Source organism: Rutidosis leptorrhynchoides, chromosome 3 (assembly GCF_046630445.1).
Source record: "Rutidosis leptorrhynchoides isolate AG116_Rl617_1_P2 chromosome 3, CSIRO_AGI_Rlap_v1, whole genome shotgun sequence".
In the NCBI taxonomy this organism is placed as follows: Eukaryota; Viridiplantae; Streptophyta; class Magnoliopsida; order Asterales; family Asteraceae; genus Rutidosis; species Rutidosis leptorrhynchoides.
The window spans coordinates 302599284-302605852 of record NC_092335.1 but is presented as its reverse complement, the minus strand read 5'-3'; positions in this window follow the sequence as shown (position 1 = coordinate 302605852).

The following is a 6569-nucleotide window of genomic DNA, read 5'->3' as shown; positions in this document are numbered from 1 at the left end:
GAATTTCAAATAGATCTTGTACCAGGAGCTACACCAATAGCTCGTGCTCCTTATAGACTCGCACCCAGTGAGATGAAAGAACTGCAAAGCCAACTGCAAGAACTATTAGAACGTGGTTTCATTCGACCAAGCGCATCACCATGGGGAGCTCCTGTTTTGTTTGTCAAGAAGAAGGATGGTACATTTAGGTTGTGTATTGACTACAGAGAGTTGAACAAACTTACCATCAAAAACCGTTATCCACTGCCAAGAATTGATGACTTATTTGATCAACTACAAGGCTCGTCGGTTTATTCGAAAATCGATTTACGTTCTGGATATCATCAAATGCGAGTAAAGGAGGATGATATTCCAAAAACTGCTTTTAGGACGCGTTATGGTCATTACGATTTTATGGTTATGCCGTTTGGATTGACTAACGCACCAGCTGTGTTCATCGACCTTATGAACCGAGTGTGTGGGCCATATCTTGACAAGTTTGTCATTGTTTTCATCGATGACATACTTATTTACTCAAAGAATGATCAAGAGCACGAAGAACATTTGAGAAAAGTGCTGGAAGTATTGAGGAAAGAAAAACTGTACGCTAAGTTTTCAAAGTGTGCATTTTGGTTGGAAGAAGTTCAATTCCTCGGTCACATAGTGAACAAAGAAGGTATCCAGGTGGACTCGGCAAAGATCGAAACCGTTGAAAAGTGGGAAACCCTAAAAACTCCGAAGCATATACGTCAATTTTTAGGATTGGCTGGTTACTATAGATGATTCATCCAAGATTTCTCCAAAATAGCAAAACCCTTGACTGCATTAATGCATAAAGGGAAGAAATTTGAATGGAAGGATGAACAAGAGAAGGCGTTTCAATTATTGAAGAAAAAGCTAACTACGACATCTATATTCTCATTGCCTGAAGGGAATGATGATTTTGTAATTTATTGTGACGCATCAAAGCAAGGTCTCGGTTGTATATTAATGCAACGGACGAAGGTGATTGCTTATGCGTCTAGACAATTGAAGATTCACGAGCAAAATTATACGACGCATGATTTGGAATTAGGCGCGGTTGTTTTTGCATTAAAGACTTGGAGGCACTATTTATATGGGGTCAAAAGTATTATATATACCGACCACAAAAGTCTTCAACACATATTTAATCAGAAACAACTGAATATGAGGCAGCGTAGGTGGATTGAATTGTTGAATGATTATGACTTTGAGATTCGTTACCACCCGGGGAAGGCAAATGTGGTAGCCGACGCCTTGAGCAGAAAGGACAGAGAACCCATTCGAGTAAAATCTATGAATATAATGATTCACACTAACCTTACTACTCAAATAAAGGAGGCGCAACAAGGAGTTTTAAAAGAGGGAAATTTAAAGGGTGAAATACCCAAAGGATTGGAGAAGCATCTTAATATTCGGGAAGACGGAACCCGGTATAGGGCTGAAAGAATTTGGGTACCAAAATTTAGAGATATGAGAGAAATGGTACTTAGAGAAGCTCATAAAACCAGATACTCAATACATCCTAGAACGGGGAAGATGTACAAGGATCTTAAGAAACATTTTTAGTGGCCAGGTATGAAAGCCGATATTGCTAAATATGTAGGAGAATGTTTGATGTGTTCTAAGGTCAAAGCTAAACATCAGAAACCATCAGGTCTACTACAACAACCTGAAATCCCGGAATAGAAATGGGAAAACATTACCATGGATTTCATTACTAAATTGCCAAGGACTGCAAGTGGTTATGATACTATTTGGGTAATAGTTGATCGCCTCACCAAGTCAGCACACTTTATGCCAATAAGAGAAGATGACAAGATGGAGAAGTTAGCACGACTGTATTTGAAGGAAGTCGTCTCCAGACATGGAATACCAATCTCTATTATCTCTGATAGGGATGGCAGATTTATTTCAAGATTTTGGCAGACATTACAGCAAGCATTAGGAACTCGTCTAGACATGACTACTGCCTATCATCCACAAACTGATGGGTAGAGTGAAAGGATGATACAAACGATTGAAGACATGCTACGAGCATGTGTTATTGATTTCAGAAACAGTTGGGATCGACATCTACCGTTAGCAGAATTTTCCTACAACAACAGCTATCATTCAAGCATTGAGATGGCGCCGTTTGAAGCACTTTATGGTAGAAAGTGCAGGTCTCCGATTTGTTGGAGTGAAGTGGGGGATAGACAGATTACGGGTCCAGAGATAATACAAGAAACTACCGAGAAGATCATCCAAATTCAACAACGGTTGAAAACCGCCCAAAGTCGACAAAAGAGCTACGCCGACATTAAAAGAAAAGACATAGAATTTGAAATTGGAGAAATGGTCATGCTTAAGGTTGCACCTTGGAAAGGTGTTGTTCAATTTGGTAAACGGGGGAAATTAAATCCAAGGTATATGGGACCATTCAAGATTATTGATTGTGTCGGACCAGTAGCTTACCGACTTGAGTTACCTCAACAACTTGCGAATGTACATAACACTTTCCACGTCTCGAATTTGAAGAAATGTTTTGCTAAAAAAGATCTCACTATTCCATTGGACGAAATCCAAATCAATGAAAAACTTCAATTCATTGAAGAACCCGTCGAAATAATGGATCGTGAGGTTAAGAGACTTAAACAAAACAAGATACCGATTATTAAGGTTCAATGGAATGCTCGTAGATGACCCAAGTTCACCTGGGAGCATGAAGATCAGATGAAGAAGAAATACCCGCATCTATTTCCAGAAGATTCGTCAACACTTTCAACAGCTTAAAATTTCGGGACGAAATTTATTTAACGGGTAGGTACTGTAGTGACCCGAACTTTTCCATGTTTTTATATATTAAATGAAATTGATATTTACATGATTAAATGTTTCCAACATGTTAAGCAATCAAACTTGTTAAGACTTGATTAATTGAAATAGGTTTCATATAGACAATTGACCACCCAAGTTGACCGGCGATTCACGAACGTTAAAACATACAAAAACTATATGATGACATATATATGGATATATATATAGTTAACATGATATTATGATAAGTAAACATGTCATTAAGTATATTAACAATGAACTACATATGTAAAAACAAGACTACCAACTTAATGATTTTGAAACGAGACATATATGTAACGATTATCGTTGTAACGACATTTAATGTATATATATATATATATCATATTAAGATATATTAATACATCATGATATAATGATAATGTAATAATTTAACATCTCATTTGATTTAATAAACAATGGGTTAACAACAATTAATAAGATCGTTAACCTAAAGGTTTCAAAACAACACTTACATGTAACGACTAACGATGACTTAACGACTCAGTTAAAATGTATATATATGTAGTATTTTAATATGTATTCATACACTTTTTAAAGACTTCAAGACACTTATCAAAATACTTCTACTTAACAGAAATGCTTACAATTACATCCTCGTTCAGTTTCATCAACAATTCTACTCGTATGCACCCGTATTCGTACTCGTACAATACACAGCTTTTAGATGTATGTACTATTGGTATATATACTCCAATTATCAGATCTTAGAAGCCCATGTGAGTCACCTAACATATGTGGGAACCATCATTTGGCAACTAGCATGAAATATCTCATAAAATTACAAAAATATGAGTAATCATTCATGACTTATTTACATGTAAACAAAATTACACATCCTTTATATCTAATCCATATACCAACGACCAAAAACACCTACAAATACTTTCATTCTTCAATTTTATTCATCTAATTAATCTCTCTCAAGTTCTATCTTCAAGTTCTAAGTGTTCTTTATAAATTCTACAAGTTTTAGTTTCATAAAATCAAGAATACTTCCAATTTTGCTAGCTTACTTCCAATCTTGTAGAGTGATCATCCAACCTCAAGAAATCTTTATTATTTATAGTAAGATATCTTTCTAATACAAGGTAATACTCATATTCAAACTTTGATTCAATTTCTATAACTATAACAATCTTATTTCGAGTGGAAATCTTACTTGAACTTGTTTTCGTGTCATGATTCTGCTTCAAGAACTTTCAAGCCATCCAAGGATCCTTTGAAGCTAGATCTATTTTTCTCATTTCCAGTAGCTTTATCCAGAAAACTTGAGGTAGTAATGATGTTCATACCATCATTCGATTCATACATATAAAGCTATCTTATTCGAAGGTTTAAACTTGTAATCACTAGAACATAGTTTAGTTAATTCTAAACTTGTTCGCAAACAAAAGTTAATCCTTCTAACTTGACTTTTAAAATCAACTAAACACATGTTCTATATCTATATGATATGCTAACTTAATGATTTAAAACCTGGAAACACGAAGAACACTGTAAAACCGGACATACGCCGTCGTAGTAACACCGCGGGCTGTTTTGGGTTAGTTAATTAAAAACTATGATAAACATTGATTTAAAAGTTATTCTTCTGGGAAAATAATTTTTCTTATGAACATGAAACTATATCCAAAAATCATGGTTAAACTCAAAGTGGAAGTATGTTTTCTAAAATGGTCATCTAGACGTCGTTCTTTCGACTGAAATGACTACCTTTACAAAAATGACTTGTAACTTATATTTACGACTATAAACCTATACTTTTTCTGTTTAAATTCATAAAATAGAGTTCAATATGAAACCATAGCAATTTGATTCACTCAAAACGGATTTAAAATGAAGAAGTTAGGGGTAAAACAATATTGGATAATTTTTCTTGTTGTAGCAACGTGAAAATTGGTAACAAATCTATATTAATCATATCCTAGCTAACTTATATTGTATTATACATGTATTCTAATATATTATGTAATCTTGGGATATCATAGACACGTATGCAGATGTTTTGACATATCATATCGACCCATGTGTATATATTATTTGGAACAACCATAGACACTCTATATGCAGTAATGTGGGAGTTAGCTATACAGGGTTGAGGTTGATTCCAAAAATATATATACTTTGAGTTGTGATCTAGCCTGAGACATGTATACACTGGGTCGTGGATTGATTCAAGATAATATATATCAATTTTTTTCTGTACATCTAACGCTGGACAACTAGTTGTAGGTTACTAACGAGGACAGCTGACTTAATAAACTTAAAACATCAAAATGTATTAAAAGTGTTGTAAATATATTTTGAATATACTTTGATATATATGTACATATTTGTTATAGGTTCGTGAATCGACCAGTGGCCAAGTCTTACTTCTCGACGAAGTAAAAATCTGTGAAAGTGAGTTATAGTCCCACTTTTAAAATCTAATATTTTTGGGATGAGAATACATGCAAGTTTTATAAATGATTTACAAAATAGACACAAGTACGTGAAACTACATTCTATGGTTGAATTATCGAAATCGAATATGCCCCTTTTTATTAAGTCTGGTGATCTAAGAATTAGGGAACAGACAACCTAATTGACGCGAATCCTAAAGATAGATCTATTGGGCCTAACAAACCCCATCCAAAGTACCGGATACTTTAGTACTTCAAAATTTATATCATATCCGAAGGGTGTCCCGGAATGATGGGGATATTCTTATATATGCATCTTGTTAATGTCGGTTACCAGGTGTTCACCATATGAATGATTTTTATCTCTATGTATGGGATGTATATTGAAATATTAAATCTTGTGGTCTATTGTTACGATTTGATATATATAGGTTAAACCTATAACTCACCAACATTTTTGTTGATGTTTAAAGCATGTTTATTCTCAAGTGAATATTAAGAGCTTCCGCTGTTGCATACTAAAATAAGGACAAGATTTGGAGTCCATGTTTGTATGATATTATGTAAAAACTGCATTCAAGAAACATATGTCGATGTAATATATTTCTATTGTAAACCATTATGTAATGGTCGTGTGTAAACAGTATATTTTAGATTATCATTATTTGATAATCTACGTAATGCTTTTGAAACCTTTATTGATAAAATAAAGGTTATGGTTGTTTTAAAAATGAATGCAGTCTTTGAAAAACGTCTCATATAGAGGTCAAAACCTCGCAACGAAATCAATTAATATGGAACGTTTATAATCAATATGAACGGGACATTTCAATAAAAGTCGAGAACGGATCACCATTTACAAAAGTACGAGAGATGCAAATACATAAAAAAAGGCGTTGAAGTACCATTTCTTTATTGCAATTTTGAATCCATTATCACCATCGAGTTCAATTTTGAAGTAACATATATTTAAACATGTGATGGATTCAATTTTGAGATGGTTTATTCGATGGTGTTGATTGAATTCATATGTAGCTATAATGATGAACAAAGAAGGGGTGGGGAGTAGGTTGAAAGGACCCGTTCATATATATTATAAACGATTCACAATAGTTGATTACATCGCGAGGTATTTGACCTCTATATGATACATTTTACAAACATTGCATTCGTTTTTAAAAGACAAACTTTCTTTACAACGAAAGTTGACGGCATGCACACCATTTCATAATACATCCAACTATAATTGGTTTAATAATAATCTTGATGAACTCAATGACTCGAATGCAACGTCTTTCAAAATAT